At 35.2% G+C, this 27,744-nt stretch overlaps 1 protein-coding gene across 1 annotated transcript in view; it reads right to left on the reverse strand.

Moving 5' to 3' along the window:
- Window positions 1-27,744, reverse strand: part of LOC118017833 (catenin alpha-3-like) — a 1,833,615-nt gene that overhangs the window by 1,290,410 nt on the left and 515,461 nt on the right. The gene's annotated exons all lie outside the window — the stretch shown is intronic.

Raw genomic sequence — 27,744 nt, forward strand, 5'->3', positions numbered from 1 at the left:
AATTATGCCTCACTGTAAATCATACACTCTAACCTCCAACACTAACATATCAAAGAGAATTCTGAACTTAATTATTTATTTAAAAAGTGAAAGTCTATCTTCCATTTGATCTATTATAACTTCTAGCTATTTCCCACTATTGGAACCTGGCATGGTATTTTTAATGTTTCTATCATATATAAGTCTTCAGGCAATAGAAGTTCAAGATAATCTGTAGCCTATGATGAAAAGATGGAGGTTATGTGGCTCTAAGGGTTCTTTTATTAAAATATATCAAGAGAGGAAGCCTTTCCAAGATTTAAGCATAATGTGGTAATTGGAAAAAGAATTAGTATCAAATAAAAGCTCTCTGAAGAAACCTTAGCATAAAATGAAATCATATAATGATTTTCAAAATGTTGTGCATATGTGAGCAAAACGTACAAACACAAACACACAAACACACACAATGATCAGAGTGCCTAACCTTATATATATGTAAACACACATGCACAGAGGTGTACGTATATAGTGTGTATGTGTGTATCTTACATTGATCATTGTCCTATTACATTATGATAAATCTTTGGGGATCAAAAGTAGCATAAAATTTTTAAAACTACAATTCTATGCCAAGCTAGGAAGAGAAAATCATTACAGAAAGAGAAAACATTTCAAAACAACTAGAGAAAAAGAAAAATTAGTACTGTGTAATGTTCACATATAAAATACAACTAGAAATAGATCTTTTATAAAATTGGCTAAATGTCTTAAAATTTTTCAGAAGAATTCTTCCTTTCATGATTCTATTTCCTTCCTTTCTCCTCTGTTAATAAGTCTCTCCATTTTTCTCTTTCAGATGGACAAAAATGATAAAAAACAGGAAATTAATTTTACAAATATCAAATTTAACATTTTCTTTATCCAGTGCATAATCTTCTTGATTAGACAATAACTCTACCATAGGCTTGGCCATCCATCAAGGATTCATTTACATCTACTCTATCTCCTTATTTCATTTGCCATTTTACCATGGCCAGGGGTGCCTGAGTGCGGCAGAGCTCCCAGGTATTGGAGCAGGGAAGCCGGCTGCAGAGACGGAGCGGAGGTGTGGGTGCTCAGCTCGGGGTTGCCATAAACCGTGATCCACGGCACAGTCGGGCCACTGCTCTTCAACCAGGGGCCCAACAAGCGGCAGATCCAGGGAGACTCCCCTTCCTCCCCTGGAAGGAGCAGCACGAGAGTGCACCACAGGGATATGCTGGGTTTGAAGACTCCATATGGGGTCATGAGCCAGAGATAGAAATGCTCGGTCACAGCCGGGTGAGCACAGAGTGCGGCCAGAGACCGGGAAGACGGGAGTGATTGACTGTTTTTCTCTGGTGGTTCACTGAGGAGTGGGGCCCTGAGTTCTCGGCTCCTCAGGAGAGTAAATTGGGAGGCCGCCATTTTCACTCTGGTCCTCCAAAGCTGTACGGAAAGCTGGCATGGAACAAGAGATACGGAGAGCAAAACCAAGCAGATTACTTAGCCCGGACCCAGCAAGGGCTGGGCAATTCCACCTCCGGCAAAGACATCTGAGAACCAATGCGACAGGCCCCACCCCCATAAGATCAGCAAGAATAGCCAGCCAAGACCAAGTTTACTGATCAATGAGAAGGGCAGAACTTCAGCGCTAGGGGAATACTGCACATAGAATTCATACTTTCTTTCCCATGATTCTTTAGTCTTTCTTTTTTTTTAAATTTTTTCCTTTTTTTTTTTTTTTGAATTTTTCTGTTTCCCTTTTTCAACCAACATCTTGTCAATTTCTTTTTTAAAAAATCTTTTTATTTTTCATTTTTACAGTCATATTCTATCCCTTCATAGTAGTTAACCTTATTTTTGGTATATATATAAATAAGTTGTTCTCTCCTTAAAATTTTGGGATACACTTTCTTCTAACAGACCAAAATATACCCTAAATCTCTAGTGTATGGCTTTATTCTAGTCTCCTGCCTGATCACATTCTCTCCCCCCTTTTTCTTAAATCTTCTTTCTTTTTTCAACCAACTTCTTATCAATTCCTTTTATAAAATCTTTTATAATTTTCATCTTACAATCATATTCCATCCCTTCATCATACTTACCATTATTTTTGTACATATATAAGTTTTTTTTCTTTCAAATTTTGGGAGTCACTTTCTTCTAACAGACTGAAATAAGCCCAAAATCTACTGTGTGACACTGATCTATGCACCAGCCTGATCTTATTTGATCATATGCTGTTTTTTTGTTTGTTTGTTTGTTTTTATCTTTTTCTTTTTCTTTTTTCTTTCTTTCCCTTACTTTTCCCCCAGTTTCAGGACTCCTCTGATTGGCTTAGTGTATATTTTTCTGGGGTCGTTGTTACCCTGTTAGCATTTTGTTCTCTCATTCATCTATTCTCCTCTGGAAAAAATGACAAGACAGAAAAAATCACCTCAAAAAAAAGAACAAGAGGCAGTACTGAATGCCAGGGAGCTAATCAATATGGACACTAGTAAGATGTTGGAACTAGAGTTCAGAATGATGATTTTAAAGATACTAGCTGGGCTTGCAAAAAGCATGGAAGTTATTAGAGAAACCCTTTCTGGAGAAGTAAAAGAACTAAAATCTAACCAAGTCAAAATCAAGGCGGCTATTAATGAGGTGCAATCAAAAATGGGGGCACTAACTGCTAGGATAAATGAGGCAGAAGAGAGAATTAGTGATATAGAAGACCAAATGATGGAAAATAAAGAAGCTGAGGAAAGGAAAGATAAACAACTACTGGATCATGAGGGCAGAATTCGAGAGATAAGCGATACCATAAGATGAAACAACGTGAGAATAATTGGGATCCCAGAAGAAGAAGAAAGAGAGAGAGGGGCAGAAGGTATATTGGAGCAAATTATAGCAGAGAACTTCCTTAATTTGGGGAAGGAAACAGGCATCAAAATCCAGGAGGCACAGAAAACCCCTCTCAAAATCAATAAAAATAGGTCAACACCCCAACATCTAATTGTAAAACTTACGGGACTCAGAGACAAAGAGAAAATCCTGAAAGCAGCTCGGGAGAAGAGATCTGTAACCTACAATGGTAGAAACATTAGACTGACAACAGACCTATTCACAGAGACCTGGCAGGCCAGAAAGGACTGGCAGGATCTATTCAGAGCACTAAATGAGAAAAATATGCAGCCAAGAATACTATATCCAGCTAGGCTGTCACTGAAAATAGAAGGAGAGATGAAAAGCTTCCAGGACAAACAAAAACTAAAGGAATTTGTAAACATGAAACCAGCCCTACAAGAAATATTGAAAAAGGTCCTCTAAGCAAAGAGAGAGCCTAAAAGTAACATAGACCAGAAAAGAACAGAGACAATATACAGTAACAGTCACCTTACAGGCAATACAATGGCATTAAATTCATATCTTTCAATAGTTATGCTGAATGTAAATGGGCTAAATGCCCCAATCAAAAGACACAGGCTATCATTGGATAAAAAAAACAAGACCCATCGATATGCTGTCTGCAAGAGACTCATTTTAGACTCAAAGACATCCCCAGATTGAAAGTGAGGGGGTGGAAAACCATTTACCATGCTAATGGACACCAAAAGAAAGCTGGGGTGGCAATCCTTATATCAGACAAACTAGATTTTAAACCAAAAACTATAATAAGAGATGAGGAAGGACACTATATCCTACTTAAAGGATCTATCCAACAAGATCTAACAATTGTAAATATCTATGCCTCTAACATGAGAGCAGCCAATTATATAAGCCAATTAATAACAAAAGCAAAGAAACACATTGACAACAATACAATAATAGTAAGGGACTTTAACACCCCCCTCACTGAAATGGACAGGTCATCTAAGCAAAAGATCAACAAGGAAATAAAGACTTTAAATGACACATTGGACCAAATGGACTTCACAGATCTATTCAGAACATTCCATCCCAAAGCAAGAGAATACACATTCTCTCTAGTACCCATGGAACATTCTCCAGAATCGGTCACATCCTAGGTCATAAATCAGGTCTCAACCGGTACCAAAATATTGGGATTATTCCCTGCCTATTTTCAGACCACAATGCTTTGAAACTAGAACTCAATCACAAGAGGAAAGTCGGACAGAAATCAAATACATGGAGGCTAAAGAGCATCCTACTAAAGAATGAATGGGTCAACCAGGAAATTAAAGAAGAATTAAAAAAAATTCATGGAAACAAATGAAAATGAAAACAACTGTTCAAAATCTTTGGGATGCAGCAAAGGCAGTCCTAAGAGGAAAGTATATAGCAATACAAGCTGTTCTCAAGAAACAAGAAAGGTCTCAAATACACAACCTAACCCTACACCTAAAAGAGCTGGAGAAAGAACAGCAAAAAAAGCCTAAACCCAGCAGGAGAAGAGAAATAATAAAGATCAGAGCAGAAATCAATGAAATAGAAACCAAAAGAACAGTAGAACAGATCAATGAAACTAGGAGCTGGTTCTTTGAAAGAATTAATAAGATTGATAAACCCCTGGCCAGACTTATCAAAAAGAAAAGAGAAATGACCCAAATAAATAAAATCATGAATGAAAGAGGAGAGATCACAACCAACACCAAAGAAATACAAACAATTATAGGAACATATTATGAGCAACTATATGTCAAAAATTAGATAATCTGGAAGAAATAGATGCATTCCTAGAGAGGCAAAGAATCTGTACTAAAAAATTATAAAATGCTCATGAAAGAAATTGAGGAAGACACGAAGAAATGTTAAAATGTTCCATGCTCCTGGATTGGAAGAACAAATATTGTGAAGATCTCAATGCTACCTAGAGCAATCTACACATTCAAAGCAATCCCGATCAAAATACCATCCACTTTTTTCAAAGAAATGGAACAAATAATCCTAAAATTTGTATGGAACCAGAAAAGACCCCGAATAGCCAGAAGAACATTGAAAAAGAAAAGCAAAGCTGGTGGCATCACAAATCCGGACTTCAAGCTCTATTACAAAGCTGTCATCATCAAGACAGTATGGTACTGACACAAAAACAGACACATAGATCAATGGAACAGAATAGAGAGCCCAGAAATGGACCCTCAACTCTATGGTCAACTCATCTTTGACAAAGCAGGAAATAATGTCCAATGGAAAAAAGACAGTCTCTTCAACAAATGGTGTTGGGACAATTGGACAGCCACATGCAGATGAATGAAACTGGACCATTTCCTTACACCACACACAAAAATAGACTCCAAATGATTGAAAGACCTCAATGTGAGACAGGAGTCCATCAAAATCCTAAAGGAGAGCACAGGCAGCAACCTCTTCAACCTAAGCCACAGCAACTTCTTCCTAGAAACATCACCAAAGGCAAGGGAAGCAAGGGCAAAAATGAACTATTGGGACTTCATCAAGATAAAAAGCTTTTGCAAAGCAAAGGAAACAGTCAAGAAAACCAAAAGACAACCGACAGAATGGGAGAAGATATTTGCAAATGACATATCATATAAAAGGCTAGTATCCAAAATCTATAAAGAACTTCTTAAACTCAACACCCAAAGAACAAATGATCCAATCAAGAAATGGGCAGAAGACATGAACAGACATTTTTCCAAAGAAGACATCCAAATGGCCAACAGACACATGAAAAAGTGCTCAACATCGCTCGGCATCAGGGAAATCCAAATCAAAACCTCAATGAGATACCACCTCACACCAGTCAGAATGGCTAAAATTAACAAGTCAGGAAACGACAGATGTTGGCGGGGATGCAGAGAAAGGGGAACCCTCCTACACTGTTGGTGGGAATGCAAGCTGGTGCAACCACTCTGGAAAACAGTATGGAGGTTCCTCAAAAAGGTGAAAATAGAGCTACCCTAGGACCCAGCAATTGCACTACTGGGTATTTACCCCAAAGATACAAATGTAGGGATCCAAAATGATACATGCACCCCGATGTTTATAGCAGCAATGTCCACAATAGCCAAACTGTGGAAAGAGCCAAGATGTCCATCAACAGATGAATGGATAAAGAAGAGGTGGTATATATATATACAATGGAATATTATGCAGCCATCAAAAGGAATGAGATCTTGCCATTTGCAATGATGTGGATGGAACTGGAGGGTATTATGCTGAGCGAAATAAGTCAATCAGAGAAAGACATGTATCATATGATCTCACTGATATGAGGAATTCTTAATCTCAGGAAACAAACTGAGGGTTGCTGGAGTGGTGAGGGGTGGGAGGGATGGGGTGGCTGGGTGATAGACATTGGGGAGGGTATGTGCTATGGTGAGCACTGTGAATGGTGTAAGACTGTTGAATCACAGACCTGTACCTCCGAAACAAATAATACATTATATGTTAAAAAAAAAAAAAAGAAGAAGGAGATAGCAGGAAGGGAAAAATGAAGGGGGGAGATCGGAGGGGGAGAAGAATCATGAGAGACTATGGACTCTGAGAAACAAACTGAGGGTTCCAGAGGGAAGGGGGTGGGGGGATGGGTTAGCCTGGTGATGGGTATTAAAGAGGGCACGTACTACTGCATGGAACACTAGGTGTTATACAAACAATGAATCATGGAACACTACATCAAAAACTAATGATGTAATATATGGTGATTAACATAACATAATAAAAATAAATAAATAAATTCAGAATACTCTAACTCTGTAATGATGATGGATAAATTACTTGTAACTGTAGTTTAACAGTTAAAAAATATTAAAAATAGCTAAAGCTACAAAAATTTGCTAATGAACACAACATAAAAAGATGTAAATTGTAACAGGAATAACAAAAAATGTGGGGAAGGATAAAAGTACACAGTTTGGGGGGAGACTGGGTGGCTCAGTCAGTTAAGCATTCAACTCTTGACTTCAGCTCAGGTCATGAACTCAAGATTGTGGGATGGAGCCTGCATCAGGCTCTGCACTCTGCAGACTTAGGGAATCTACTTGAGATTCTCTCACCCTCTCTCTCTGCCCCTCCCCCCACTCACTCTCTCTCTAATAAATAAATAAATCTTTTTTTAAAAGTATATGGCTTTTGTATGCAATCAAAGTTAAGTTGTTATCAGTTTAAAATAAACTGTTATTATTATAAAATGTGTTATTTAAGTCTCATGGTAACCATAAAAAATCCTGCAGTGGCTGAGTGGCTCAGTCAGTTAGGTGTCTGACTTTTGATTTCAGCTCAGGTCATGATCTCAGGGTCATGGGATCGAGGCCTGTATCAGACTCCAGGCTCAGCAGAGAGTCTGCTTGAGGATTCTTTCCCTTTCCCCCACCCCTCACCCTGCTGATGCCCTCTCTCTCTTTCTCTCTCTCTGAAATAAATAAATAAATTTAAAAAAAAAAAACATAGGGCGCCTGGGTGGCTCAGTTGGTTAAGCGACTGCCTTCAGCTCAGGTCATGATCCTGGAGTCCCGGGATCGAGTCCCGCATCGGGCTCCCTGCTCGGCAGGGAGTCTGCTTCTCCCTCTGACCCTCCCCCCTCTCCTGCTCTCTCTCTCTCATTCTCTCTCTCTCAAATAAATAAAATCTTAAGAAAAAAAAACATAATCCTATTGTGGATACACAAAAGATAAAGATAAAGGAATCAAAGCATACTACTACAAAAAACAAATCACATTACAAAGGAAGGTAAGAAGAAAGGAAGAAAGAAACAAAGGAACTGCAAAATAGAAAAAAAATTGGCAATAGTAAGTCCTTACCTATCAATAATTACTTTAAATATAAGTGAATTAAATTTTCCACTCAAAAGACACATAGTGGCTAAATAGATATTAAAAAAAACAAAACAAAACCCTACATGCTGCCTAAAAGAGACTTATGTTAGCTTTAAAAAGACATTCCATGAAAAGGGTAATCAAAAGAGAGCAGAGATGGCTATATTTATATCAGATAAAATAGTTTTTACATCAAAATCTGTCATGATACAAAGAAGAGTATTATATAATGAAAGGGGCCAAGTAATCAAGAGGATATAACAATTATAAATATATATGCACCCAACATCAGAGCACTTAAATATATAATGCAATTATTAACAGATCTGAAGGAAGAAATAGACAACAATAAAATAACAGCACAGGAGTTCAATATCCCACTTTTAGCAATGGACAGATCAACCAGACAGAAAATCAATACGAAAACATTGGACTTAAACTACATGGTAGGTCAGATGAACCTAATAGACATACAAAACATGGCAGCCAATAGCATCAGAACATACATTCAAGTGCACATAGAACATTCTCTAGGATAGATCATATGTTAATCCATAAAACTAGTCTTAACAAATTTAACACGTAAATTTAAATTTATCTTTTCAACCCACATGGTATGTGATATGAAACTAGAAATTAATAATAGGAGGAAATTTGAAAATTCACAAATATATTGAAATAACAGATTCTTGCACAACCATTGGGTCAAGAAAATTAAAGAGAAATCAAAAAATATCTTAAAACCAATGAAAATGGAAACATAACATACCAAAACTTATGAGATGCAGCAAAAGCAGTTTTAAGAGGAAAGTTAATAGTGATAAATGCCTACATCAATTTAAAAAAAAGAAGATCTCAAACAACTTGACTTTATATCTCAAGGAACTAGAAGAATAAACCAAGCCCAAAGTTAGCACAGGGAAGAAAAAATAAAGATGAGAGAAAAACAGAGAGAAAGAAAAGAGAGAAAAAAAGAAAAGAAAAGAAAAGAAAGAAAGGAGAGGAGAGGAGAGGAGAGGAGAGGAGAAGGGAAGGGAAGGGAAGGGAAGGGAAGGGAAGGGAAGGGAAGGGAAGGGAAGGGAAAAGGAAAAGGAAAAGGAAAGGAAGAAAATCAACAAAACAAAGATTGGTTTCATAAAAAGATAAACCAAATTGACAAACTTTTAGCTGGATTAACTTTTTAAAAGTCCCAAATAATTATTTTAAAAACTGGAAACATTACAATTGATACCACAGAAATTACAAAGGATCATAAGAGATTACTATAAACAATTATATGGGGGCGCCTGGGTGGCTCAGTAGTTAAGCATCTGCCTTCAGCTCAGGTCATGAGCCTAGGGTCCTGGGATCAAGCCCCACAGCGGGCTCCCTGTTTGGTGGGAAGCCTGCTTCTCCCTCTCCCATTCCCCCTGCTTGCGTTCCCTCTCTCACTGTGTCTCTCTCTGTCAAATAAACAAATAAAAACTTTAAAAAAAAATATATGGCAGCAGACTGGATAACCTAGAAGAAATGAGTAAATTACTAGAAACATACAGGCTACCAAGAATAAATCATGAAGAAATAGAAAATCTGAACAGATCAAGACTAATCAATAATTAAAAATCACCCAACAAAGAAAACACAAGACCAAATGCTCTTCTAGTGAATTCTACCAAACATTTAAAAAAAAAAATAATACCAATCCTCCCCAAACTTTTCCAAAAATTTGAAGAGGAGGGAACACTCCCAAACTCATTTTGAAGCCAGCATAACACTGATATCAAAGAAAAGTAGAGGCCTATATCCCTGATGAATAGAGATGCAGAAATCCTCAACAAAATCCTATCAAACTGAATCAAGAGCATATTTAAAAGATCATACACCATGACCAAGTGGGATTTATCCTGGATGCAAGGATGGTACAACATATGCAAATCAATAAGTGTGATATACCACATTATCAAAAGAAAGATTAAAAATCATATGATCATCTAAATAGACACAGAAAAAGCATTTGACACAATTCAATAGTCTTTATGATAAAAACTGTCAACCAATAGGTATAGAAGGATTGTATATCATCACAGTAAAGACCATATATGACCAGCCCACTGTTATCAGATTAAATAATAAAAAGCTGAAAGCTTTTCCTCTAAGACAAGAAACAAGACAAGCATGACCACTCTTTCCACTTTTATTCAGCATAGTACTGGAAGTCTTAGGTACAGTAATTGGACAAGAAAAAAAAAGAGTCATCCAAATTGGAAGAAGTAAAATTGTTTCTGTTTGAAGATGACATGACCCTATATATAAAAGAACTCTAGGGGCGCCTGGGTGGCTCAGTCAGTTAAGCGGCTGCCTTCCGCTCGGGCTCCATGTTCGTTAAGGAGCCTACTTCTCCCTCTCCCTCAGCTGCTCCTCTACTTGTGTTCTCTCTCTCTCTGTCAAATAAATAAAATCATTAAAAAAAAAATCTCTAAAGATACCACCAAGAACTTTTAAAACTAAAAGCATATTTACTAAAGTTACAGGATAAAAATCAACATACAGAAATCAGTTGCATTTCTACACACTAAAAATGAACTATTAAAAAAAATTATAGAAAACAATCTCATTTGAAAAAGCACCCAGAACAAAATACTTGGGCACCTGGGTGGCTCAGCTGGTTTGGCATCTGCCTTCGGCTCAGGTCATGATCCCGGAGTCCTGGGATCAAGTCCCACATCAGGCTCCCAGCTCAGCAGGGAGCCTGCTTCTCCTTCTGACCCTCTCCCCTCACATGCTGTTTCTCACTCTCTCTCTCTTAAATAAATAAATAAATAAAATCTTGGGAAAAAAAAAAACAAAATACTTAAGAATAATTTAGCAAAGGAGATGACAGATCTGTATACTGACATTATAAAGCATTAATAAATTGAATAAAATAATAAATAAGCAAATATGAAAGGATATCTTATGTTCACAGACTGAAGACTCATATTGCTAAAATGTCCAGATACAACCCATGTAATCTACCAAGTCAATGTAATCCCTATCAAAATTCCAATGGCATTTTTCACAGAAATTGAAAAAAACAATTCCACAATTCATATAGAACCACAAAAGACCCCCAATAGTCAAAAGTTTTGAGCAAGAAGGACAAAATTGGAAGCATCACTCTTCCTAATTTCAAACTGTATAACAAAGCTTCAGTAATCAAAACAGTATGATACTGGCATAAAAGTAGCCACATAGATACGGAACAGAAATAGAGAGCCCAGAAATAAACCCATACATATACATTCAACTAATCTTCAGGAAGGATGCCAAGAACACACAATGTGGAAAATATTGTCTCTTCAATAAATGGTGCTGGGACAACTGGATAATTGCATGCAAAAGGATGAAACTGAATGCTTATATTATACCATAAACAAAAATCAATTTAAGAGGAATTAAAAACTTAAATGTAAAACTTGAAAGTGTAAAACTCCTAAAAGCAAATATAGGGGGAAAGTTCCTTCATGTGGCTCTTGGTAGTGCTTCTTTGGATATGAATGGCAATGAAAGCAAAAACAGACAATTGGGATTACATCAAACTAAAGAATTTTTGCACATCAAAAGAAACAATCAACAAAATGAAAAACAACATACAGGATGGGAGAAAATACTTGCAAATTGTATATGTGATAATGGGTTGACATCCAAATTATATAAAGAACTCTTGCAACTCAATAGCAAAAACAAAAAACAAACAAACACTTCAATTAAAAAAATGGACAAAGGACTGAATAGATATTTCTCAAAAGAAGACGTACAAATGGACATTAGGTATACGTAAAAGTGCTCAACATCATTAATCATTAGGGAAATATAAATCAAAACCACAAAGAGCTATCACTTCACACTTTTTAGAATGTCCATTATTAAAATATAAATACATAAAATTACACATATATGGCAAGTGTTGGTGAGGATGTGGAGAAAAGGGAATCCTTGTGTATTGTTAGTGGGGATACAAATTGGTACAGCCATTATAGAACACGTCCCTCAGAAAATGAAAAATAGAACTACCATATGATCCACCAACCCTACTCTGTCTATTTACCTACAGGAATTGAAATCAGGACCTCAGATACCTGCAATCCCATGTTCATTGCAACATTATTCATAATAGTCAAGAATATGGACTACATGTCAATCAGTAGATAACTGATAAAGAAAATGTGGAATATATGTACAAAAAAATATTATTCAGCCTTAAAAAAGAAAAAAATCCTGCCATTTGTAACAACATGGACCTGGAGGACAATATGCTAAATGAAATGAGCCAGACACAGAAAAACAAACATTTTATTACCTCACTTATACTTGGAATCTAAAATAGTCAAACTCATAGAAGCAAAGAGTAAAACAGTGGTTTTCAGAGACTGGTGGGAGGGGAAAAAGGGGAGGTGATGGTCAAAGGGTACAAATTTTCAGTTATGCAAGATAAATTTTGCAGATCTACTATATAGCACAGTACCTGTAGTTAACAAAACTATATTATATACTTAAATTTTGCTAAGAGGATAGATCTCATGTTAAGTGTTCTCAGCACAAAATAATAATAAGGTTGATGATGATGAAAAAGAAGAAGGTGGGAGTAAACTGGGTGGTGATGAATATGTTTATGGTCTTGATAGTAATCATTGTTTCCCAAGTGTACACTTACCACCAAAATCATCTAGCTATATATATTAAATATGTTCAACTTTTTACATGTCAATCATACCTCAGTAAGGTGGTTTATTTAAAAAAGCTCATCTTTTAATTAAAAAAAAGAATTATCTGTCCTGAAAAGTATAGCAGTGTGTTGAAATATTCTCTCAGTACATTTTTGTGGCATTAATTCTATGAAAGATAAACAAGAGCTCACTCTATTGAACATAGAAAATATTTTCCCTTTCTTCTAGGATTTGCTCAATATATACTTACCTCTCTCACACTCTGCTGACAAGATGTTTTTTTGTTTCTTTTTCTTTTTCCAGAAAAGAGCCCTAACCCCATTGTCTTCTAGTAGATTGCTTCTATTTAGGAGATGGTATAGCTTAGAGATTATGAGACCAGGTATAACTCATGGGAGCAGTTAGCCTGGGTTTGAATCCTGGCTCATTAGCTATGAGTAAATTTAACCATGTTGTTATCAGCCTTCATATTCTCATCTCTTTCATCATATCTTGTAAGTTCTTTGGTTAGGGAATTTGATTCCTCATTTTTCTTCATACTACTCAGAATTGAAGACTCTAAAGTAACTTGTACAAGATTACTCAGCTAGTAGGTAGCAGAAGCAAGACTCTGTCCAGTCTATTTCCAATTCCATGTTATAACTACTATGCAATTCTGCTTTCATTGTTTCATTTAATCATCACCAACCTCCTCGTGAGGTATTATTAATTTATAAATGTTAAAACTGAAGGTAAGCAAGATTATGTAATTTATCTAATAATACTCTTAAAAGAGAAGATTTATAATACTACTCTAACTTTATAAAACTTCCAATCCACGTAATTTCCTACTACTCTGGGGAAGCTGAGATTCAACCACCTGGTATACAACTCCACTCACTTCTCTCTCAACACACTTTTCATCCATTTTTTTTCTCATCTGTCTTCAGGATAATCTTTCTCCCTCTCTCTCTCCCTCTCTCCCCCACTCTTTTCCTCTCCCCCTCTCTCCTCTCCATCTCCTTTTCAAGACCAATTTTCTGTGCTCTGATCTCAAGCTTCAAGTTACCTTTGATTATTCCTTCCTTACATTTTCAGTCCCTCTTCTGAGCCTACTATGATATTAGCTACTGTGCTAGGGATTGGTAATGGAATAGAGAGAATCCTTGCCCTCCTCAAAGGGCTCATGGCCTAAAGGAACTGACAAATATTAACTAAATAATTACAGAAACATATAACTACAATGTGGATGTGTGGTATAAATAAAAAGAATTGAAAGTTAAGAATAGGTTGGTCAGGCATAACACTGGGCAACTGGGTGCAGATCAAGACAACTAAAGGCAATGCAGCCAAGTAAGCTCCAGGGAATTCACAGGATTCTCAGGGAGGGCTTTGGATTTCCACAGAACACAACATTGAAAGTTTAGAGGTAACCATATCCAGATCTTATCTTACCAGGTCTTCAGTAGGCATCAGAGTTATAATTATATGGAACTTAGAGCAAGAGGTAGAAGACTGTGATATCTGAAAATAAGCCAAAGGGAAGAGATGGACTTTACCCCTAAAATAATAAGCTAAAGCACCCAGTCTGAAATTGAGTAAGACACAGAAAACTGCCTGAAAGGCAGAGAAGAGGTCCATGCAATCAGAAAGAAAATATATATTGAGTTTATCTATAGGAGTATAGTAAAATCAGAACCTGCAAAAGAATGATCAAAATTAAATTGCAAAATCTTTGGCACACTCATATGTATTTTAAAAATTTATAAAAGAGGTATATGACCCATAGACTGAGAGTGTGATAACCAGCCCAAATAATGATACAGGGAATGACTTAAATGTATAAATCTTTCAATGGAGTAGCTATAGTTTAAATCAACATTGCTGATCATTTTTCTTTTTCTTTGCTACCTAAAACCTATCTTTCAGGAAAGAACATATAATATAAGGTTATTTTAGTCAATATGAGTTATGGTGAGAGAAAACTCTGTGGCCTTGAGAAACAGAAATAAATGCTAGCTTTTGAGAATATTGAGATCATCACTCTATATGTATTTGAAAGTAAACAATGACGAGGTGAATCCATATAAAATAAGTTGGAAAGATTGCCAGAATATATTGTAGAATAAAAAACAAAAGTTGTAGATGATATGTACAATCACATCATATATATTAAAAAAACAAGCACACCATACTTTAGATTTCCCCTGAGAACACATAAATACATTAAAGCCTAGTAAAAGGTCTAAAGGAAACACACCAATGCCATAGCACTTGTTATCTCTGAAAAGAATCCAGACTGGGGTGGTGGGCAATGTTTTAATTTTTTGATAATAGCCTAATTGTGTATTACTTATAAAACTATATGCTAATCAAAAATTCAAATTCTTAATTTTTGTTAAAAAATGACAATTATTAATCAAACATTTATTATTCTATTAGATTTTAAATATCAACCAAATAATTATTTTGGAATTGTAATAGAAAAAATAATCTTTCCTTTCTTTACCAGAATTAAGTGTGATATTAAGTTTTCATATTAATTAGTTTGAAGGATTTCAACTAAAGCTATGTTGGGTTTCATATTACAAATATATTTGATTAATATATGTCTTTTCAAAAATAAAGACATATGACCTTAAGTACACCAGGGCTATCTTTTTATTTTTTTTTTTTAATTTTTATTTAAATTCCAGTTTCAGGTGTACAATTCAGTGATTCATCATTTACATACAACACCCAGTGCTCATCACAAGTGCACTCCTTAATCCCCATTACCTACTTAATCCATCCTCCACCCCCACCTTTCCCCTGGTAACCATCAGTTTGTTTTCTACAGGGCTCTCTTTTTTAGTGGAGCTTTGGAATAAAAAAAACAAAAAACAAAAAAAACACGAGTGTTAAACTTGACCTTCCACTCACATTAAGAAAGTGGTTTAAACTGCATAAACCTTTATTTTGTTCCTTTTAGAGTGGGGGAAATAAAACCTACACCCATCATACTGGATTGGATTTAATGTAGCTTTATAATATATTTTAATAATTGGTGGAACAAATCCCACATCATAGTTTCCTTGCTAATACTACTTTTACTTTTATATGTACTACAACCTATTCCTGATGAACAGAAGGAAGCTACACTTCCTAAAACAGAATATTCTATATACTACAGATATGTATCAGAAAGTTATTCTTTCTGCAAATATTTATTAATCATCTAACATACTTCAGATTCTGAGCTAGGCTTTGGCCATGCCTTACCAGGAATATAGGAAGTTCTAAAAAAATCTTAAACAAGCTAAAGCATAAAATCAATAAGGTTGGAAAAAGTTTTCTGTATTTTAATAAACATGATGTAATAAACCCTATTCATCATTCACACACTCTATATTCTATGATGAGATTGATCCGATTTATATTGAAAACAATAAAAATCTTACACCTATTCTCCAAAGTGAAATTGCCTATCAAAAGAGATGTAGCTATGATTATAATCAAGTACCAACATTCTTCACAAAACCACATGCAAGTGTTTCAAGTTGGGAGCAGCAGAAATAATAACCACATAGCAGAAATAATGTTCCTCAAGCAACTACATTATCAATCTTCAGAGTGAGTGATAAAAATGGAACAAAATTTCTCCTTATGATTACCAACAGAAAATGCTATTGAGAGAACTCACAGGCTCTCCTTTGTCTAGAATATCCATTATTTTAGTGCATTTCCATTTAATGAAACTGAAGAATGGAAGCTTTAGATATAAAAATTGTAAAAGAAGGCAAAATGTAAGAAATAAACTATAAATTAGCAAAATGATCAACAAATATCATCTGTTATGGTAAATTAGTGTAAGTTATACACACAAAGTGAATAGCTATATTAAATAAAAATGCAAATAATTAACATTCTGTTATGGATTAATATAAAAGAAAATATTTTAGAAAGACCTTCTATATACTTATAAATTAAATTAGGTATATACAGACTACCTTAAAATTTTTCCTCTAAATGATGAGTGCAGACCATTTAAATAGCCCAGTGAATATTATGAGAGTGGTTTTACCAGAACACCAATAAAAATTTCAGTCATCTAATTCATTTCACCTGAGGTAGTAACCTCTTCTCCTCGACATATTTATGTCAGAGTTCAGCAATTCAGTCTATGCACAGCATCATATCATGACTTGTTTGCTTCAGTTTTTATCTGGTTATATCAAAAATAAAATAAACTTTCAAGAATTCTTCTATTTTCAAGACCTCTTTTTAAAAGAACTATAAAATTCCAAGAAGATGTGATTTTGTTGTAATATTGAATATAATACTGCATGAATCTTAGTCTATTCTTACCAGAATATTGCTGAATGAGGCAATATATTGTAATGAAGGAGCCAGTTATGTCTTTGTTATTGATTATCTACTTGGAAACATGTGTTTACATGTTTGTCATCTCTACTTATGGCCTGTTTTTAAACCATGTGTAAAAAAATTCTACAAATATATCAGCAATGATGATTCATTTATTCTGTTCACAATGAACTTAGAGAAAATACAGATAGTTTTTATATGCAATAATATTGTCACTAAAAATATACCATATGCTCCAATATTTTTAAGTAGCATTAATTCTTAATTTTCTCAGTAATTTCATATGTGTTCTACCTTCTATGTTCATGCGTTCTACTGATTGCAACCTAACTGAATACAGACCTGCAAAATTCAAGCAAACATTTGGATACTTATTGCCATTTCCAACGTTTATGTGAGTTGTTATGCCTGTAGAGTTCTCCCAGAAAGCAACTCACTGACAAAGGAGAGAAGGGGTACACAGGGGGAAACTGGAAAAAATAAGTAATCCCATTTGTGCTCTATTTCTATTTGATTCTACCTTCTACTTCTGTCTATAATTATGTCCTTTGGGAAAAATAGCATGTTAAGTATAAGCCCTGGATTCACGGATAGATTGTGCATAGTAGAACATAGAAAAAAAGAGTAGCCAATGCAGCACAGTCATACCTAGTAACAGTAAAACTCTCAAAGTCACATCTGCCCTAGAATCCCTTGAAAAATTGTGAGTGGGAATGTGACTGTTAGGTGATGACAATTCCTCAATAATAGCATCCTTCAGATGCTCTTGATACGGTCCCTAACTCCTTCCTCATGTTCTCTAGAATATAGCTATTTAGAGACTTGGGGGGTAATATTCTGAATATTATTACAAACGACTAGAGATGTTCTTGGCATGAAAAGAGTTAAGAATCTGGTATTTTTCTGGAGTTGAATATACAGTTAAATATAAATTAACTCAAACATTTCTAAGTAATTTTCTAGTTACCTGGGCTACAAAAAAAAAATTGTTCAAGTCACTGTGTTTGAAAACCTGTATTTAGAATGTATTAACCTATAAGTGCCACAAAATTATCTTTCTGGATTCTCCATAAAGACTATATAGTCTTGATAAGAAGTTGGGATGAAACTGTATTGACTCCAAAGTATACTCTAGAGTGGTATCCAAAAGAACCTTCTGTGATGATGAAAATTTTCTCTATCTACAAAGGCCAATACAATAGCCACTAGCTACATGTAGCCATTAAACACTTAAAATATAGCTAATGCAACTAAGGAACTAAATTTTAACTTTTATTTAATTGCAAATGATTTAACTGCAAATTCAAGTAACTACACTTGACAAGTGGCTACTACATTGGACAATACAGCTCCAGAAATTGGTTTTCATTTTATTTTCCACATAAGATTCTTTTTTTTTTTTTTTATGATATCCTCTTGGCTGGGTTTCACTAGATAAAAGACAGTGATGCAGGTAGAAGAGATCAGTATCTCTGTACTACCACTTGTTGCTTAGAAAAACTCTCCTACAACAAAGAACCACCATTGGTGCCTATATCTATATCAAAAGTGATTGACTGATTGTGATTAAAGGCACTATTTCCCTCAACTGGCAGGTTACTTTGGAGAAAGCACTGGAGGAGGACAGCATTATAACCTGTCAGTCATTAAGGCCTTATTTTATCAAGTCCTTTTCCCTTATGACTAATTGGGAATAAGTTAGTTAAAGTAAGAAAAAGAGACAGCTCCAGATAACATGAATCACAGTGTGAAAGGGCAGGAAGCAAGGTTTGGGTGACACTTACCCAGTATTGGGTACTGGTGGGAAAAGAGAGAACAGATACCCTGAGAAAAAAGAATTCTGAAAGGAAAGATGGAGAGGACCACCAAAGAGAACATTCACCTATTCCACAGTTTAATCCATGTTGCTCCATTTAACTCCTTCTCTTTTTTTTAGTCAAAAAGAATAGTTCCAGTGCTATTCATAATAGGGTGTACATGTGTCACTGGAAAGGTCAGTCTCTGGTTTAATGTCTTTTCCAAATTAAGAATACCTGTAAAAAAAAAATCAACTGATTATGTACTTACTGCTGTTTAGATCTTTTTGCTTTACTTATTACATAATGACATACTCAGAAGTTGGTCAGAAAAATGTTAAACCAGGATCATTCATCTGCTATTCAGTGGTCACTTGGGAGATTTTACCAAAGGGCTTTATTTTTTATCTTGGTGCTTAATCAATCTAATTTAGATTTTTAATTCTATTAAGGCAAAAAAATATGTGAAATACAAGGAGGAGGAGAGGAGAAAGGGAGGGAAGGGAGATGCAAAGAAGGCAAAGGGGGAGGAAGATTGAGGGGAAAGGATGGGAGGGAAGTTGAGGAGGGAACTGAGAAAAAAGGAGAGGGGGGAAGGGAGGAGAAAGGAAAGCAAAGGAGGTGAGAAGAACAAAAGTGAAGAAGTAGCAGTTTGCTAAAGCTCCTGTGTCATGCACATTGGCTATAATGAAACCAACGTGCTCCTGTGTTTAATGATTTAGCAGAATATTTAGGTGATAAGAGAATGATTACAAAGTACCTAACAATTCAGCCAAAAAAAATCCAGCTTTCATCACTACGGAAGACTTTTGTTTTGCTTCAAGTTTTTATTTAAATTATAGTCAGTTAACATATAGTATAATATTGGTCTCAGGAGTAGAATTTAGTGATTCATCACTTACATACAACACCCAGTGCTTATCAAAACAAGAGTCCTCCTTAATACCCATCACCTATCTAGCCCATTCCCCACCCACCTTCCCTCCAGCAACCCTCAGTTTGTTCTCTATAGTTAACGGTCTCTTATGGTTTGTTTACCTCTCTTTGTTTCTTAAATTCCACATGAGTGAAATCACATGGTATTTGTCTTTGACTGACTTATTTTGCTTAGCATAATATACTCTAGCTCCATCCACATCATTGCAAATGGCAAGATTTCATTCTTTTTGATGGCTGAGTAATATTCGTGTGTGTGTGTGTGTGTGTGTGTATTCACACCACCTCTTCTTTATCCACTCATCAGTCGATGGGCATTTGGACTCTTTGCATAATTTGGTTATTGTTGATAATGCTGCTATAAACATCAGGGTGCATGTGCCCCTTTGAATGTGTCTTTTTGTATCCTTTTGATAAATATCTAGTAGGGCAATTGCTGGGTTGTAGGGTAATTCTATTTTTAACTTTTTGAGGAACCCCCATACTGTTTTCCAGAGTGGCTGCACAGTTTGCATTCCTACCAACAGTGTAAAAGGGTGCTATAGAAGACTTTAAAAGGCCACTGATTTTTTTGTTTTAAAAACTGCAGTTGTCTAACATGTCCCTTTTTAAATGTTACAACATTCCCATAGCTTTGATGAATGGGATGCAGAACAACATTAAAAACAAACTTAATGTTAAAAGAATGCATCTACATAACCAGACTATTTTTCAATTAGATACTGATCTTATGCCATGTGATATGGTATAAAATAGCATAAACTATATACTTTAAATTTAGCAATACATAATGCCATGAAGGAAAATTCCGTCACTGGACCCCATTTCAGACTTTTCTAATTAGGATGCCTTAAACCATTAATTTACCATCATGAATGCCAAGCAAAATTGTGGTAAGGACTCTTTCTCCCTTTGCCTTGCCAACAAAAGAAAAAGTAATTGAATATAAAAACCAAAATCAGTGCTTGAAAGGAGTGTCCTATCTAGAGAGAGACTAGAAGGGATATATATCAGGATAGCTAATGGAAGGAAGTATCAGGTGTCAATAAAAACTAATTTAGGTAAAAATGAACAGGATTATATTTCTGTAGTCTGGGTGAGAAATTATTAAATTTAAAGGGTTCCAAATTTAATTTAATTATGGCCATGCCTGCCCATAGTTGAAGATCTGGCAAGGAAAAAGTGTGTGGAAATTTCAAAATATCCTCAGGAATTATGAGTCAAGGAAATGGGAAGGAAATGGGAGTTGATAAAAGAGAACCCAACATTCCGTTTTTTATACTGAGGCAAAGCAATTTGATGTTACCCCAAGAAAGCACAAAATTCCTTCAGAGCCAGAATTCTTGGTTGATACAGCATCTGCATCAGCACTGAATGTGATTCTCCCTCTAACATAAGTGGTTGTAAGGAGACTCTTCGGTAAATTGTGGCCTGTTTGCTTTATGATGAGGGCCAGTGAGTGGGGTTCTGTAGCAGGTCAAAACTCTCATGTCTTTCCCAGCTCAAGCCACTCCTGCTGTTTCGTTATTCCAAAGATGTCCACAGGTCATGTACCAGGATAGATAATGATGCTCAGTCTATTGCTGTTTCCTCATTAATCACTCCAAATCTCATTAATCACCTTTTCAATGACAACTGTAACATAAACACCATATACACTAGACTTCATTACAAATATTTTAAGCCCTACATTTATAAATTAGGAATATTCAGACTTGGAAATTCTTCAATATTAGAAAATGTCAAATAAAACAGACTATTCTCACCGCCTTCAATATGATGTGTCTCATCTGTTTTTCATCAAGACGTCAGTTGAGCTCAACTGATGTTCTCTCAGTCTCTGGGTCATGCACCCATTGGCAGAATCTATTTTATTACACTGCCTCATCCATCACCAGAGTTCCCACCCTGCCTCTGGCCTCCATCTCTCTCCCTGTAAGCTGACCTCATCCACTAACCCAATGGTCACACAACTAAGATAGTAATGTGAAAAGAAAAATATGGTCAGGCTCATTCTAGGCATTGAAGAAGCCACTGGGCCTTACTCGAGACAACATGGTTTCCCTGTGAAACATATAAGATTAATCTACCTCCCACAAACAACGACCCTTCTTCAAAACTCATGTCTTCTGGCAGGCTGCTTAACAAATATAACCTCTGGCAGCTGCATGACAGATCCATGCATCTGCACCATATACATCTGTACAGGCTGCTTTTTCATCGTAGGATATGACATACGCCAACTGAATGGCTTATAGATACGACATACGCCAATTGAATGGCTTATAGATACGACATACGCCAATTGAATGGCTTATAGATACGACATACGCCAATTGAATGGCTTATAGATACAACATATGCCAATTGAATGGCTTATAGTAGGTATGGAGAGGAGTCGGGGCTGGCCGGCACTTCATATCTATTCATTGCTTTTCATTTTTTTTTTCCTTTGCTATGGGGCTTTTGGTCTTTGTTCTTTTGGATTTTGACTGCTAAATTATTCACTTAACTTCAAGTGGTCGTTTGTGGCTAACAAAACTGAGATTTTTGTGACTTGCACTTAATCCAAACTGCTTAGATGTCAGTGATCAACCTAAATCAGCAGGCTTCACTTTAACTGCAATTCTATCTTGGATTTCACATGTTAAAAGTGAGCTGGGATCAGGTGAAGGGAATTAAGCAGAATACAAGTCAATCTGAAAGGAACCAAATTTAGTTAGGCAGGACCGGCCACATAATTTGGGAGGCTCAGTGCAATGAAAATTCAGGACTCTTTATTCAAAATGTATTCAGAATTTCAAGATAGCAACTTCAGATCATGAAACTAAATATGAGATCCTTATAACTATGGGGCCCTAAGCAACTGCACAGGTTGTATGATCATGAAGACAGCCCCAGATTTTTTAAAGAAGATATTTTTGCCATTTCTTTTAAACATTAAGTATACTTACTATAAAAACTAATATGTTGGCAATATTTTCTTCACAATCAATAGTATCTTCAACAAAAAGTTTGTGTTTAGAACTTACAAAGACCATTCCTTTTCAACTGTTCTCAGAAAACAAGCTTTGTAATTCTACTCATGGCATAAAGTTTAATGAGGTTTCAAAATATAATTGCCTGCCACTGTTCTTGCCTTTCCAAATCTACTATAAATACTAAAATGTGCAAATAATGCTTGTAAATAATATCCATGGCTGGACTTAAGCAACCCTAAATCTTAAACTTAATAGTAAACATACCTGCTATTAACAAAAGCTATAGGTGCCAAACTCTAGGAAAAGCATGGCTGTTGTACAATGTTCTCTATAATAAAGCAGTAATCAACATCCTAAGGAGCAAAGCACGGCACTCTACTGGGACCCACACCACTAACCAAATTTCATCAAACCATGTCCTAATAACAAAGAAGTCTAAAATTTTCCATTCCCCATACTTTGATTAGAGCAAAAACAGATTCCTCTAAATTATAGCTGAGATTCACAGGACCAAACACCAATAAAATAATATTTTACTAATTTTTTTAAATGTAAGAAATAAATCTAAGCCATTCTGGGACACTTCTCCTTTCTCAATCTTTAGAGTTGCTACAACTGTCAATTCTTCCTTCTTTCTATATATCCCTTCCCTTTCCATTTTCAAGCAATCTTATTACCTCTTACTAGAAATATTACAAAAATCTCTTGATTCTTCTTGCCTCCATCCATGCAGCCCTACAAAATAATCTGAACCTCATGGTTGATTAATCTTCCTACATCTATTTGATTATCTCCCTTTCCTAATCAAACATACCTTACTTAATAAAGTCCAAATTTCTTGGCTTGGTATTCATTATGGTTCCTTCAGATTTGGTTTCCAAGCCATACTGTCTACTGTTTTTCTGCTATAGACACTATAATACAGTGTTTAGGAATGTGGGCTGGAAATTCCAATTTCATTACTGTAGCAAAGGAGCACTACTATTAGCCCTCTCTTTAAAAGAGGAAGATATGAGCTTAGGAATGTGATTTCCCTAAGAAAGAAACAAGCTTTTACTAAAAAGACATTTTAAGGCAAATCTCTTGGACCTAAAAGTACTTATTCCCCGCCCCCCCCAGGTAAGTGTTATAAAATGTCTTAATTGCTGCTAATAAGAAAGCTGAATTTATAAGCTCCTGAACTAAACAACAGAATACACTGATTTACTGACTAATCAAACTGACGTAACAGTCCCGAGTAAGACTAACTGCAATTCCATTCTGCCATTCATCCTTAATGATGTGTTCCTGTGTGGAGGCTTTCTGCCAGTCCACGTAAAAAAGATAAGGACTCTCTTGCTAGTAAATCATCTTATTAAAGAGCCCCCATATACCCACCCAAATTGTAAATCTTTATATTTGTTTAGGCATTGAAGTTTGTAAAATCCCTTTAAATAATTGAAAAGTCATTAAATGTCTTATCACAATTCTCCCCATTCTTTTTTTTTTAAGATTTTATTTATTTATCTGAGAGAGAGAGAAAGAGCACAAGCATGGGGAGGGGCAGAGGGACAAGCAGACTCCCCGCTGAGCAGGGAGCCTAATATGGGGCTGTAGTGTTCCATGATTCATTGTTTGCGTATAACACCTCCTGCTATCTTCTTCTTCTTAGATGTCAGTGATCAACCTAAATCAGCAGGCTTCACTTTAATTGCAACTTTAATTCCAGCTTTTCAACCCAGGAATGCCTTTCTCAAGGACCTGGGAACCATCTCTTGTGCAATCATCAAAGAAGATAGCACCTCTATCTCCCAGTTTTTTGTGGAAGGGTAGAAGCCTAACTTGTGTGAGGACCTGGCTCACATCACAGTCCCATTTCTTGTCAAAAGATATAAGAAGTTTAATTTTCCTATGGATAAAGGCAATTAGCTAACACAGACTATCATTCTAATTACCTGGTTAATTTAGGATGACCTATGTATGCAAATGATACTAGCAAGTTGTCTTATTTGAGGACTAGTTATTAAATTATGTTTATCTTGAGAACATGTATATAATGGGTTGGTATCTGCTTAGCTATGCAATATGGTGAGATTTCTCTTTGTATCTGCAGTCTCTTTAGTGGGTTGCCTGTGATTATTAGTATCACATTCTTGTTTAATGTATATTCCATAATAAAATTTGTCTTTCTCTTTTACCTTTGTAGAACTTTTCTGGATTAGCAGGAGATGTTGTTTTTAATGTTATTTTCCCAAAACTCACTAGAAATCATTATATTATATATTGTTTAAATGTAAATGTGCACATATATTAACTTCTAAATATAAAATGAAAAGGACAAATTAAGAGAGGATAAGGAGGGAAAGTATAAGAGGTGAAAGGGGAAAGAAGGGAGGGAGGAAGAAAAGAAAGAAAAGGCTAATGGTAAAAGTAAAAAAAAAAAAGAAAAAAAGCAATTCCACTTAGGGGGAAAAAGACTTCAAAAAAAAATTAAGACTCCAATAGTACTCTAGAACCAGAGGCTTTAGGAATTGAACACATTGTCTGCTAAGTAATTAAAGGACAGAAAAATTTAGCCAATATTGTGCTCTCAGAAAAAGTTGACTCAGCAACTGACCCAGACTGAAGTCAAGTACAGAGTTTCTTAATCTTTACTGTGTCCTGGATTCCACTGTAAATCTGGTGAAAATTAAAATCTCTTCTCAAAACAGTGATTTTAATCAATAAAATCAAAGATAGGCTTAAAAGGAAACCAATTACATTGACAATTATAAAAATGTTATTAAATTTGCCATATTAGCACATAATACAACAAGATCTAGCAGTGGATCTATTAACTCCCACAATTTAGAGGAAATGACACGCATAAATGATATTTTGTATAACTGTAATGTGGTATGAAAATATCTGTAATTCCTTTTTTTTTAAGATTTATTTATTTATTTGAGAGAGAGAGCACGAGCAGGGGGAGGATCAGAGGGAGAGGGAGAATCTCAAGCAGACTCCTCACTGAGCACAGAGCTCAATGCCAGGCTCCATTCCATGATGCTGAGATCATGACCTGAGCCAAAACCAAGTCAGAGGCTCAAACGACTAAGCCACTCAGGCACCCCTGAAAATATCTGTGATTCTATTGATGACAAAGTCTAGGTATTGCCAATTACTATGGACTGTCACCTATATTAATAATTAAACAAAATGTTAAATTTCAGATCCAATCTAAAAATAAAGATGCATTTTTTTCCCATCCAATCCACAGACACCTTGTATTCCAAAAACAGATCCCCATGGACTTCAGTGTAAGACATCCTCTGGGGAGTTATAACTTTAAAACCCAGAGTGGGATCTTTGACCAGGGAATCTAGGCAATGTCCACCACAAGGGACAAGAAGTTCCTATTCTGGAAAGACAAACCACTTTCTTGATCTAAAGGAGCATCTATACCTTCTTACTCTCCTTCCTCCAATATATTACAACTCGACCTAACTAACATTCCTATAATAAGGACCTTACAAGTAAGACTACAAGGAAATTACACTAATATTTAGTTTAAGATGTAAAATACATTGCAGCTATTGGTACTATACAATCTAGATTGATGGTTCTCAATATTTAGTGTGCAAGGATCACCTGGGAAACTTGTTTCTTAAAAATGATTCTAAACCCATCATCAGAGTAGATCTAAAAGGGAAACAGAAATCTTCACTTTTACTAGCACCCAAAGCGATCCTTATGCAAGTGGTTAATTGCCAAACATTTGAGAAATACCAAGAGAATTAAAGAGAGGCCTCAAGCTCAACAAACAGAAGTACTAAACTATTAAGAAAATATAATTAGTATAATGAACATCCTCAAAGAGATTTAATCATTTATCATAATTATAAAAAGAATTGGAAACTAAAAATGGTATTACAGTTATAAAAATTACACAACTGAAGACTTGAACAGCAGAATGAACACCTAATAACAAAATCAGGGATGAGGAAACAAAGACAAAGAATTCTGCCAACATGAAAAATGGCAAGAATATGCGAACTATGAGAAATAAAATTAAAAGCCAGGAGACTCACCCAGGCAGGCCAACATCCATCTTACTAGGAGTTTCAGAAAAGAAAATAAATAAATAACAAGAGGAAAAAAAATCCTCTGCCTGGAAAAGGGTCTGGAAAATATACACAAAATCCTTAACCACAGTTATCTATGGCAATAAGAATGGAATGGAGGTGGAGTAAAAAGGAACACTAAAAATTCCTTTACATATTTCTGTAATTGTATGATTATTTTACAAGAATAAATTCAATCTTTATGAAATTGGGTAATTTAATCGTAAATGAATAAAATTAATGTCAAAGATGTACCAGAAAAACGTTAATAGAAAGAAAGCCATGAATATCAATATTAATACCAGCAAAATAGAATTCAGAGCAGACACTATGAAATAGACAAAGGGAAACATTTCATAAGGATAAAAGGTACAATCCATCAGGAAGTCATGATAGTCAAGAACATTTCTGAACCCAATAATATAAGTTTCTAAATATATGGAACAAAATGCCACTAGAAATACAAGGAGAAAATGGAATTCTCCTGTAATATGGGAAAGTTCAAGACAGCTCTCTCAAACGTGATGTAGGAAATAAGAGAAAGAATGCAGATAATTTATTACAATTAAGGTAATGGATTTTTTAGAAGTGCCTATTGAACAGAGAGAGAATATACATTTTTTCAAATATATGTGGAACTTTCATAAAACCATAAATTAAGCCACGAAGAAAATTTACAAGTTTCAAAAAAATTCCAAAATCTTACAAATTAAAAGCTATATTTTTGACCAAAATTCAGTGAAACTAGATATTAATTTAAAAGAATGACAAAAACAAACAAAAGCCAAATTAAAAATTTTACAAGATCTTTCTGAGAGTCTTAGGCAAAAAAAAAAACACAAAAAAACAGTAGTTAGGTAGATAGATAGATATAGATGCTTATTTGGAAAAGAAAAAAAAAGAAATGTATTTCATCTCAAATATAAGGTGTCCTGAGGAAAACTGACATTGTGAATAAATTTATTTTTTTATTCCTGCTTTAAAATAAAAAGTAAATGTACTCAAGATATAAAAGAATAGCAGAATTAACACTCAGAAATTATCTTTCCTCCATACTCCATAAGAATTTGTTTTAAATCTCTGCTCTGCATTTCAATTTTAGCTTCTCCAACTTTTAGAGAAAAGAAATAAAAATCATTATTATATCTGGCCACCAGAAGCCTTTCCAAGCTTGGTATTAGGTTTATGAAATCATA

The sequence above is a fragment of the Mirounga leonina genome, unplaced genomic scaffold, assembly GCF_011800145.1.
Source record: "Mirounga leonina isolate KUSES-001 unplaced genomic scaffold, KU_Mleo_1.0 Mir_106, whole genome shotgun sequence".
In the NCBI taxonomy this organism is placed as follows: Eukaryota; Metazoa; Chordata; class Mammalia; order Carnivora; family Phocidae; genus Mirounga; species Mirounga leonina.